The sequence below is a fragment of the Myodes glareolus genome, chromosome 22 (assembly GCF_982192425.1).
Source record: "Myodes glareolus chromosome 22, mMyoGla1.1, whole genome shotgun sequence".
Lineage (NCBI taxonomy): Eukaryota > Metazoa > Chordata > Mammalia > Rodentia > Cricetidae > Myodes > Myodes glareolus.
Genome location: NC_142047.1, coordinates 6784094 through 6796825, shown reverse-complemented (window position 1 = coordinate 6796825; position 12732 = coordinate 6784094). Strand labels below are relative to the sequence as shown.

Below are 12732 nucleotides of genomic sequence, written 5' to 3'. Positions count from 1 at the left end.
GTCTGTGTGTATGCCTGCAGGCCAGAAGAGGGCACCAGACCTCATTACAGATGGTTGTGAGCCACCATGTGGTTGCTGGGAATTGAACTCAGGACCTTTGGAAGAGCAGGCAATGCTTTTAACCTCTGAGCCATCTCTCCAGCCCCAACCATTATTCTTTATGCTTTCAATGGGCAAACTTAGGTCACATGTCAACCCTAGGAGTCAAGAGCAGACTAAATTTAAACAGAACTACAAAGATTTCAAAATGAAAAAGAAGAGCTGGATATGGTAGCACACACCTTTAATTCCAGTGCTCAGGAGACAGAGACTGGTGGATCTCTGAGTTCAAGACCAGCCTGGTTTACAGAGCAAGTTCTGTGACAGGCAGGGCTACACAGAGAGAAATCGGGGGGAAAATAAAAAAGAAGGAGAAGGAAGGTGGGGAAAGGAAGAGAAGGAAGGAAAAAGGAAGGAGGGGATGGGGGGATCTGGGACCACTTCCAGAAAGCGCCATGATTAGGTGTGAAATAGCCAAAGAGCAACTATATTCCATGACAGAAAGATAACTGCAACTCTCCAAAAATGGAAAAGTTTTTTCATCACAATTCATAGCTGATCTGAATTATTTATTTGTCCTTCTAAGGAAATAATATTTCTCTGTTTTAAACTTTTCCAGAGAGCCTAAAATGAAAGATTTCTTTTCCAAGTAAGATAGATATTTTTATTTGATTGGAACATGGTGACACCCATGCCCAGTGAGGCCAGAGGCCACACATTTGTCTCTGAGAAATGCACTGAAATATTATTCACCTCTGTAAATACACCTGAATATACAGGATTTCTCAAGATAAAACTTGAAGGTGAGTTTATAAAGAAACAGATATTTTGAGGAGATGGCCCTAGAAATTTGAAGTGTCAACAATTCAACACACTTAAAGTTTCTCACTCTGAAAGTTCTAGATATGGGGTGCAGAGATCACTCAGGTCAAGCCTGTGGACCCAAGTTTGACCCTTAGAATTCATTTTAAAAAGCACAGGACACTTGAACAGGTAGAACCTTAGTCTCACTAGCCCATTGGTCTAACCAAATTGGCAAGCAGCTAATGGAAGGCTCAGTCTTATATACACACACACACACACATATGCATACACAAAGAAAGCAAAGGAAAAGTCCTAGATCTCAGTTATTTGTTTAGAGATAAAGGCTTACAAAAGGTCTAGATTTGTCACCTGCCTCCTGGACATCTCTACCTGTGGATAAAAGAACTGCTTCTGAGTTTTCCTTCCTGACGCTATTATTCCTTCTTTTCTACCAGGAAATTTGCACACTCGAAGACAACCCTTGTCGTGAACACTCCTATTGTATCAGCTCTTGCTTTCTGTTTCTACTGTCCTAGTGGTAGCAAATTCTGCATCTATTCCATAGCCTCAAAAATGATATTTATGATATTCTGTCTTCAATTTGTAGTTTAACTATTTAGCAAATCTTTGGTTCTTTGGCATAAATGAGTAGCTCAACATTATATACAAACTGGAAATTTAGAAAGTCATCATTTTATGATTCCTATCATGATGCCTGGTCACTACAGGCCCAAAAGCAATGGGGTCAAGCGACTGTGGACTGGAGCCTCCCAGACTGGTAGTAAAATAAACTTGTTGTCTTTTTAAAGTCAATAGCCTCAGATATTTTGTTACAGTAACCAAAAACTGACACAGTCATCATTCTCTCTCTCTCTCTCTCTCTCTCTCTCTCTCTCTCTCTCTGTGTGTGTGTGTGTGTGTGTGCATGTTTATATGTTGGTTTGTTTGTATGGATGTAGTGGCAAGATTTATATAACACAACTTCCACCTTAATTATTTTGAAGCGGTACTAAGCTTAGTGGTCTTAGCTCAGTGGTACTACCTAGAAGGTTTTTGTCATGTGAACTGAAATTCTATGCTAAGTTCACACTCTCCCCTCCTCTGATCCCTTGGTAACCACTATTCTATTTTCTGTCTCAGAATTCTAAGTACTTCCCAAGGGTGGAATCATACTGTGTGTGGCCTGTGCAACTGGATAGATGCTTCACTCACACATTGTCACTAAGCCTTAGCTATATTGTAACAGGCATCAAATGGCATTGCTTTTAAAGACTGTATTGGACATTTAATTGTATCCCATGATGTATAAATCCTTCATCCTGTTTGTTCATTTGTTGACAAGTACTTGAGTTGATTCTATTTTGTGACTACACTTGAATATCTATAAATTTTCAAATATAGGCTTTTACTCTTTCCATGGATATATCCAGAATTCTGCGGTTGATATGACACTTTTGTTCTTAGTTTTCCTGGAGGAAAAAGCAACAGCTGTTTGTCACCCCACTGTCAGTCCAGTGTGCCCCTGCCCATGCTGGTGTACTCATGGTTTGTCACCCCACCGTCAGTCCGGTGTGCTTCTGCCCATGTTGGTGTACTTGTGGTTTGTAGAGTGCACTCTAGACACTGGGTCCTTCTCCAGCATTCTCCGAGCCTCCCTTGAACACAGGTTCTCTCAATGAACCTACAGCTTGCTGGGTTTTGACTAAACTGGTAGTCAGTGATCCCCAACACTCTTCCTGTCCTTTCTTCAGATTTAGCTGAGGTTACAGAGGTGCTGCACACTCAACTTCTTATATGGATGCTAAGGATCTGAACTCAAGTCCTCACACTTGCCCAGAAAGTGTTCTTACCCACTGAGCCATCTCCTCAGTCCCGGTCACAAGCGTCCTAAGCTATCACAAGCTTACTTATAAGTAAAAAAAGTTTCAATCCTAAGATTTGCATGTAGGCAAATGAAGCCTGTCTGAAACTTGCCTAATTCTAAGCCTCCAAGCAATGAGGTCACAAATGCATGCTCTTTTTCCTACCACTTACACTGCTTTTCATAAACTATCATCAACAAAATGCCTCATTTTTTAACATTTAACTACCGAAATTTCAATCTTCATGTATTGTTTGTTAACACAGAGATTTTTTTAAAGTATTGCTTCATTTTTAATAACCCTGTAAGTCAAATTTTCTCCTGCTGAAATAGTGTCTGCCCACAGTATTTGGAGGAAAACCCTATTCATGAACAGGAGGTTTTGCACATATCCCAGACAGTGTGTTCTGCACTGACTTTAGTCAGTGAAGATTCAATTTGCATCCCCCTAATGGTTTCATTGTAGTCAAGCCTCAAGGCGTAGGAATGGGCTGGGTTTTATATCACTTTACCTTTCTGACTCATGGGGGAAAGGAAGATTGAAGCCTTTTCTGATTTGAAAAGAGGGAATGAAGCCCTAGCTCGTTCTCCCTCGCCCTCAAATGCTTCTCATTTCCCCACCTCCTGCATGTCACTGCCCCGAAAGGAAGGTGTTCACAGTCCTGAACTCCTCGATTTATCACTAACCTTTTCTCTGCAGAAGCCATATTGAGAAAGGCAGTGGATGACCCCGGCAGCAGCGGTGCCCTGTGGGGAGAGCACTCAGCAACAGAAGCTATCTTGTGGACCAGGAGACATTTAGAGGCCAACCCTGAGTATGAGTTACATTTTAACGAGCCATGGGGACATCTTCTATTTGAAGTGAAAATTGCATCCCCCATGAAATTACCACAGAAATGGTCTCTCACTCCAGTTCAAGCCATGAAAGTCAGAGCCGTTAGCCTTGTTCTTCAAAGTCTGCGTCAGTTAGGTGCTTTGTCGGCCTGGCAGGTCAGGAGGAAACATGTGTGTCCTCTCTCCCAGTTCTGTGGTGATGTGCTCTCAGGAGAGACAGAGAGAGAATGCCAGGAAACATCTTTGTTACTTTGCCTTCTCAAACGGAGGGATCTACTTTGCCCATGTTGGTGGAAGGTCATGCAGACTTCCCACTGTCCACCCTTAACTGACTTACATGGTGAAAACTTTGTAGGCCAGGCCTCAGTGGCACCAAAGTGACAAGTGCTTCAAGGCCACCAAAGAATAACTGCCCTATGAGCCTACCATGCCCGGCTTGTTTGGGGCATGAGCCCTGATCTCCTTACTTAACACACGCAAAGCCTCTTCAGCCTCTGCCCAAGACCTCCCCAGGAGATATATCATCAACGTCTCGGAGTCCCTCAGCAGCTTCCCCAGGGCAGGCTTCCAGTCATGCCTCTCCATCGCAGTGACCAACCCAATGGCTTTGTCCATCTGGTAGTCATCTGACCCAATGTTCTTTCCTCTGTGAACAGATCTTCCACAGTTCCACAGACTGGCTTGAACTAGCCCTGAATGCCAGACAATCCTTGAACTCACCATCTTCCTGCTTCATCCTCCAAGGAGTTGAACACATGTGCCTCCAAGTCCAGCATCGTGTGTCATTTCAAGTGTTCAAATCGATACCAAGCAGGTCTATATCACGTGATAGTGCAGGGTGTTTTCTTCATACAACCAATTTCATTGTCAGGGGATCTCCCCGGGACAGTTTAATCAAAGCATAACTATGCTAATATTAAAGAAAAGTTTCAACCACTTAAATAAAACCAGCATGTCAGAATGTATACAGTTCTTTTTGAAATGAATGATTCTACTTGTTACACTTGTTACTAGAAACCACTTAACTGCTGCAAATCAGTTCAATTAATACCACAGAACAGAGAGAGAAAGACGGCACCTGAAACACTCTTATGTGCGGCCAGAGCTCATGACAGTTCTCTGACAAGTCCTTTGGAATCTTGTGGGTGGTGCTTAAAGTGTTAGCGGGCAAGAGGTGAAGGGGAATCCACCAGCTTGACTTAAAACACCAGTGAGCCAGGGTTGCTCCTGCTGAGAGGTGAAGGGGAACCCGCCAGCTCGGTATCTCTATGTCGAGAACATAGAATTGAAATGTTGATCCATTTATCTGGGTATTTCCCCCCGCCCTTGCCTTTGCGTTTCTGATGATGGACAGCTCAGAGCTCATGGAGTCTAAGAAGTCTCCACATCTTTCAGCGGGTTCTCCTGGAAAGGAAGCCACTGTGACTTCAGCCACCTAAGCTCAGTCTTCCAAATCCTAAAGCAAACAGCAGAAAAGAGAGAGGTTTGCTCTTATTCACACGCTTTTATAGCAAACAGAATGAAGTATGCTTTTCAGAGTATTCTCTTTCAGATGAGGATATAGTCAGTGACTTTGAAAAGATCCATTTATTATTTTTGGATGAGTGTTTGCCTGCCTATGTGCATGTGCCCAGTGCTGTGAAGGCCTGAAAGAGGTACTGGGTCCCCTGGACCGGAGGTGTGAGTGACTATGAGCCACCATGAGGATGCTGGGAACCCAACACAGGTCTGCAGAGTGCTCAGTGCTCTTACCTGCTGAGTCAGCTCCCCAGTTCATGTCAGTCACTTCTAGTGTCTTCATTTGTTGTACACAGGGTGGTTTCCAAGCCCAAATAAAATCAGTTCCACCAGCTCAACATCTGAATCATCCCAAGTAGCCTGCAGGTCCCCCTCATGGTTTCTTCTTCGTCTCTGCTTTTAAAAATACACAAAAAGAAAGAAAGAAAGAAAGGGAGGAAGGGAGGGAGGGAGGAAGAAAGAAAGAAAAGAAGAAAATAAAAAGGAAAGCTCTGTTCTTTGTATTTTGTAGGTTTGCTTAGTTATCTCTATGCTCAAATATTTCAAAATACTAGAAAACTTTCTGAGAATGTGTGACTGCTATCCTAAAAAAGATTTATTAAGTGGTGGGGTGCTGAAGAGACGGTGCAATGGTTGAGAGCACTTATTGCTCTTGTAAAGGATATAGGTTGGGTTCTCACCACCCAAGCGGCAGCTGACAACTGCCTGTAACTCCAGTTCCAGGGGACAAGATGCCCTCTCCTGGCTTTCAGGGGCTCCAGGCCTATAAATGAGGGATGTATACATACAGTCACTTACACATACACAAAAAGAAAATTAAATAAATTTAAAAAAGATTTGTTTGTTATGAATATAGTGATCACCCTGCACGTATGTCTGCACACCAGAAGAGGACACGGGATCTCATTACAGATGGTTGTGAGCCACCATGTGGGTACTGGGAATTGAACTCAGGACCTCTGGAAGAGCAGCGGTGCTCTTAAACTCTGAGCCATCTCTCCAGTCCCCCAAATAAATCTTTTTTAAAAACAGAAGATTTATTCAGAAAGTGAGACCTCTTAAATCTACCATTATTCTTTCCCTTTTACCAAGAGGAGGGCCTCCCCCCCCTCAATCTGGGACCTCCTCTGGCCCCTTTGGAGCAGCAAACAGCAACCAGACTGTGCTGGGCCAACACCACCACCTATTGGCCAGGCTCTTTTAGGTCACGAAAGCTGCTTTAGCCTATGCACAAGCCAAGTTCTCTCACTCCGGCCTCAAAATCCAGCAATCTGTCTCGGGAATTTCTCCTCAGTGAAAAGATTCCTACCCCATCTCAGACGCCAAGAGGAGCTGAGGTCCCCGCTCTTGCTGTAAGTCACATCCCCGCATAGATCTTGTGTCCTTTACCTGATCCAGTCTCAAGGCTTTCCGCACCATGCAGATGCCACACTGTGAACTCCGGAACATTCTCCCATTGTATCTCTTTGAAGGAGACTCAGTCTTGCAGCCGTGCTATTTGCTGCCAGTCACCACCTCGCTCCTTCGCGTGCTTGCTCGGGAGCCTTTCCGTGTCCACGCCACTTGCCCTCCACTATCAACCATCTACTGACATCATAGTCACCTCTTACTCCTTCCTTGGCCAAGCCCAGTCTGCAGTCAGTCTCTCCAGCGCTGATCTAATGATCGGCGGTTTCAGCATGCCGAGAGGATCCTCGCAGTAATCTCATGTCTCAGGCTGCTGATGTCCGCTCCTCTTGTGATCTTGCTTATCACGACATCCTAACCTGTTCTTACAGTCATACCTTAGGCCTTGTCATTATTCATGGTCACACCTTCTTCATAATTTCAATTTCAGGTCCATACACTCCCACCGCCTCCCATGGCTCCAGCTCACTCTAATTACATAGGAGGAGCACTTACCTACCAACCTGCCATTCGCCCCTGCCCACAGTTAATGTTCTATCTAATCTCTACAGATAGATACAATGATCACTGCAATGTCTCCCGACTCAGTTCTTCTCTCTCACCCTGAAACTTAGTTGTTTCCAGTTAAATCAAAACTCCCACCCCTCCCCATCTGCACCTGAATTGTTGAAATTTGCCGAAAGAAAATCTACCCTTTATTTACTGACACAAGTAAACAAGTAAGTAGAGTCTGGTTATGGACAGGGGATTGTGCTATGCTGGGCACTCTCCTCTCTTCTCTTCCAGAAGTATTTTGTACCTACCCTTGTACCCAGCTCTCTCTCTTTCTCCCCACCTCTCTCCTTTCTTTCTTTCTTTCTTTCTCTCTTTTTCTTTCTCCTCCTCCTCTTGCTGTTCCTCCTCCTGCTCCTCTTTTCCTTCTATGTCTTTGTCTTCTCTCTAACTCTTTCCAGTCCCTCCACAAGGACCTAACTCTTGGGTTCACGCAGACAGAAGCACTTAGACGGAGCACCCCCACTCCCTCCCTGAGCATACACGCAGTCAGTCCCCAGGCTGCTGCTTGTCTTTCCTTCTCTACTGTTACACTGAACAAACTCTCTGCTCCTTTGAGGAGAAATGGAATCTTGCTATGACGTTCCATGTATACAACAGCCCTGTCTTCCCCTCTCCCCATCTACTACAAGAACATTCTGTCTACACTTGGCTGAATATACTTTCTAAGTGCTATACCATTTTTCTGCTTTCTTTCATAACAAAAACCTTCAGAGTTGTGGGCTGCACTTACTGTCTGCACTCCCTGCCCCCCAAGAGTTCCAGAATCAGTTCCAGTGAAGCTTGTGTCCTCTGTGGATACTAATGGTAGCATCCACGTCTTATCTCCTCCATTACAAGCAGCCTGTGTCTCAACTGGTTATTCCCACCTTCCTAAAATACTTCCTTTTCTTGACTCCTTTTGGTCTCCCTGGTTTCATCCTGTCATATCCTTGCTAGTTCCTGCTGTCCACATTCCACAGCCTTTACATATTCAGTAATCAAATCTTTCCTTTATATGTTTATTCTATGGATAATCTAATTCTTTTTTGTTTGTTTTGTTTTCGAGACAAAGTTTCTCTGTGTAACTGGTTATCCTGGAACTCGCTTTGTAGACCAGGCTGGCATCGAACTCACTGAGATCCACCTGCCTCTGCCTACTGAGTGCTGGGATTAAAGACTTACGTGACCACCCCCTGGCTGGATAAACTAATTCTATTATTTGACCTTAAATGCAATCTACCTGAGATGTCTCCAAATGTTGATCTATATTTTACACTTCCATTTAGAACTCTAAACACATATGATCAACTTCCTTCTTTAACACCATACGTAGGAATGACGGGCATCTCATGTGTGTTATATGCCAGACAACCCAGGATTCCACCCTTCATGTGTGTGCCTTGCCCTACTCTTGCTCATCCGTGTGCACGTAGCTCCCTCGTCCCGGATTCTTGAGTTTCCCACTCCCTTCATTTATAATTTGACATTCCTGAGTGTTCATAAAAGTAGAGGATATCACCCTCTGATCCTTTTGTCCTGAGAACCACATCTAGTTCATCTGTGAATCTTGCTTATTTTTACTCAAAAAAAATGTACAGACCACTTCTCAGCATCCTGCCATCATAACCTTCTTCAAGCCATCAGGTTTCTTGACCGAACCACCCCAAAGCTTCATAACGCTCCTCCCTTTCCTGTCCATGCCTGACTGTCTCAACAAAAGAGCCTGTCACTGTGGGTCCACCTGGCTCAGAGTCACTCAACAGTCCCTACTATAGCCTGGACTCCTTTCTTCTCCACTGACTGTGCTCTGGCTCCAGGGCCCTCCCACCCACTCCATCCTGGGATGTTATCTTATTTGGGTTTCTATTGCTGAGATGACACACCAAGGCCAAAAACAAGTTGGGGAGGAAAGGGTTTATTTGGCTTATACGTCCAACATCACAATTTGTTATCAAAGGAAGTAAGGACAGGAATTCAAGCAGTGCTGGAACCTGGAGGCAGAGCTGATGCAGAGACCATGGAGGTTGTGCTGCTTACTGGCTTGCTCACATGACTTCCTCAGCCTGCTTTTTTATTGAATCTGGAACCACCAGAACAGAAATTGAACCATCCACAATCGGCCAGACCCTCACCCATCAATCACTAATTTAAAAAATTCCTTACAGGTTTTCTTATAGTCACTTCTTACAAAGGCATGCTCCCAGTCAAGGCTCCCCACTCTCCAATCGCTCCAGCTTGTGTCAAGTCGACAACAAATGATCCAGTGCATCCCTTCACATTGTCTAAAACTGTGCCCTGCCAACAAACCCCGCCAACACCACTGTACACACAAGCATCTTTTACACCCCCTGACTGTGTCTAAGAGCCTAATATCATTTGTTTCCTGTCTTCTTTTCTCTTTCTTATTTTTTTCTTTTCAAGACAGGGTTTCTCTGTGTAGTCCTGAAACTCATTTTGTAAACCCACTGGACTCAAACTTAGAGACCCAGCTGCCTCTGCCTCCCTAGTTCTGGGATTGGAGCCATATACCACCACTTCCCTGGGGGATTATTAATATCCTTCTTCTTTAGAGACAGGGTTTCTCTGTAGCTTTGGAGTCTGTCCTGAAACTAGCTCTTGTAGACCAGGTTGGCCTCGAACTCACAGAGATCCACCTGCCTCTGCCTTCCGAGGACTGGGATTAAAGGTGTGCACCACCATCTCTTGGCTTTATCCTTCTTCTTCTAAAGACAAGGTCTCATCAGTTCTCTTTAAGGCTCAGGGAACATCACCAAGGAAGAAGAGTTGGAAAGAACATTAAGAGCCTGAGGACGGGAGGGCTGAAAAGTACCATCTTCTGGACATGGCAGAGTCATTGCAATCATGAACTCACGGCCACTATGGTTACCCACAGTGGGCTCGCACAAGACTGACCCTGTCAACAGCCATGAACCTGGAGGCCTTATATGTTTCTACCCTTCCCTGATACTGATAGACTGAGGCTGCAGCTACCATCGTCTGTAGTTGTATACCCGCTGGTGAGCCCACCAGGCTCCCATGAGTCGTTCCAAATTTATGGTCATATAGATGGTCTTGTGTATGTATAACAAAACAAAGCAAGCAAACCAGAAGAGAATATAGGAAAAGGATTTTGGGGGGTGGGTGACACTGGAGGGAGGAAGATAAAAAAGGTGGGAGGGGCCCAGAATGGTGGCACAGACTTTTATCCCAGCAGAGGCAGATGGATCTCTGTGAGTTCTAGGCCAACCTGATCTACAAAGTGAGTCCCAGGACAGTTAGGACTACATGGTGAGATCCTAAACAAGAACATTCTCAAACAGGATAAATTTGAATAACATAATTATTTTCTTTTCTGGCTGAGCCACTACAAATGGAAGGGAGGAGAGCTAAGCATATACCTGGATGCTATCAGTGTGGACAGCTGCCCTGCCTACAAGGTAATTAACACTTCTGAAATATGCTGTTTCTTCCTGTTATTTTATTCTTCATCCCCCTTCAATACCATGATTTAATGGAGGAGACCAAGACATTTTATAGAATTAGCCAGACAGTAGACTCATAGATAGTGCTTTATAAGAAAGTCACTTCAAAATGGAACTTCAACCCCCAAATAAGACTTGGATGCTAAGGCTCAAATGAGGAAATTGTCCTGTTGTAAAATATGCAGGCAGCAAAATTCTGCTTGATATTGCTTTGGCACCTACGCTCTGTTCTGTACCATCCTACCTCTGAATGGAGCCCTGACATGCAAACAGAAAATTCACAGTATAAAGCTAACAGGAAATTGTCTCTTCTGAGAGGTCAAATTTGCTGAAACTTTTGAATAAGGCACAAAAGGGCAGGAAGACCAAAGACCCTGATGGCATCAGGACCCTGTCCCTGAAGCCAATGGCAAAGTGGAAAATTATTTCATATCCTCATGCCTGGATTTAAGTGCAGAAAGCAATATGCTGCGGTGAAAACATGGGACATAAATTTAATAAAATGAGTTTTATGAACCAGGGCACTGCTGAGCTTCCCTAATTAAACTTTACCTTCATGTTAGGGCAATTTTCTTTTTGCGACTAGTCTATTCTTTATTTCTTAAATCCCTGTCACTCTATTGATAAGGCATTTTTGCTAAAAACCTGTGTTCAGAGCTCATAAAGCAAGGCTAATCTGTCCACACTCCTGAACTTTGAAAGACATAGAAAATAAATATATGTTTTAGAAGGGAAATAAATGAGCCAAACATTCATTGCCTACCACTGTGGCCACCAGTACAACTTTCTGGGTCTATATCAGGAAAATATTCTTAACGTGAGGAAACAATGTTTGTCTCTAGAGAAAATTTAAGTCAGATGTTTTAGATTAAAATATTAAGCTACAAGACCCAGAGAAGATGTCTCTCAGAGATCTTTGCTATTTTATCTATTAATTTCGTCAAATTTTGATCATTGGTACTTTGCCCCTGCATGTATGTCTGTGTGAGGGTGTCAGCTCCCCTGGAACTGGAGTTACAGAAGCTGTGAGCTGCCAAGTGGGTGCTGGGAATGGAATCTGTGTCCTCTGAAAGAGAAGCCAGTGCTCTTAAGTACTGAGTCATCTCTTGAGGCCCTCTCAGAGATTTTTTTTTTAAATTACAAATGCCTGGCACCACACACACCAATTCAAGCTCCCACTCACTCTCCTCCTCCCATTCCCTACACACACACACACACACACACACACACACACACACACACCACCCCTATCCACTCCCCAGAGAAGGTAAAGCACATTGCCCTGGGGAAGGTCCAAGGCCCTCCTCACTACATCTAGGCTGAGCAAGGCATCCCTCCAAAAAGAATCGGATCCCCAAAAGCCAGTATATGCAGTAGGGACAAATCCTGTTGCCACTGCCAGTAGCCCCACAGTCTGCCCCAGCCACGCAACCGTCAACCACACTCAGAGGGACCAGCCCAGTTCCATGCTTGTTCTCTCTCAGTCTGACTGGCGTTGGTGAGCTCCCACCAGCTTAGGTAGGTTGTTTCAGTGGGTGTTCCCATCATGGTCTTGACCTCCTTGCTCTTATTCTCATTCCTCCCACTCTTCAACTGGACCATGGGAACTCAGTCCAGTGCTCTGATGCGGGTCTCTGACTCTGTTTCCATCAGTTGCTAGATAAAGGCTCTATGATGATATCCAAAATATTTATCAGTCTGATTATAGGGCAAGGCCAGTTTGGGCAGCCCCTCCTCTATTGCTTAGGGTCCTAGCTGGGGTCATCCCTGTGGATTCATGGGAATTTTTCCAGAACCAGCCTTCTTGCTAATCCCACAATGACTCCCTCAATCAAGATTTTTCTTTCCTTGCTCTCATTTCTGCCCTTCCTTCTTCTCGACTATCCCACTCCCTCCAGCTCTTCTTATCACTCCCCTTCTCCCCTCCTCCACCACTTGTGCCCTCTCTTCTCCCCCCACCCCTATATTCCCAATTTTGTCAGGTGATCTTGTCTATTTCGACTTTCCAGATGGATCTATATATGTTTTTCCTAGGGTTCACCTTGTTACTTAGCCTCTACGGGATCATGAACTATAGGCTCAATATCCTTTGTTTATAGCTAGTATTCACTTATGAGTGAGTATATACAATATTCATCCCTATGGGTCTGGGTTACCCCCCTCAGTATCGTGTTTTCTAGTTCCATCCATTTGCACACAAAATTCAAGATGTCTTTGTTTTTTTACCACTCAGTAGTATTCTAATGTGTAAAT

General features: G+C 44.2%; 1 long non-coding RNA gene across 1 annotated transcript; it reads right to left on the bottom strand.

Moving 5' to 3' along the window:
* Positions 1-468: 468 nt before the first annotated feature.
* LOC125410624 (uncharacterized) lies at positions 469-6583 on the bottom strand. Its single transcript, XR_007235129.3, has 3 exons — positions 6446-6583; positions 5291-5449; positions 469-4994 (listed from the first exon to the last, which is right to left on the bottom strand). It is a non-coding gene; the product is annotated as an uncharacterized LOC125410624 (long non-coding RNA).
* Positions 6584-12732: the final 6149 nt, after the last annotated feature.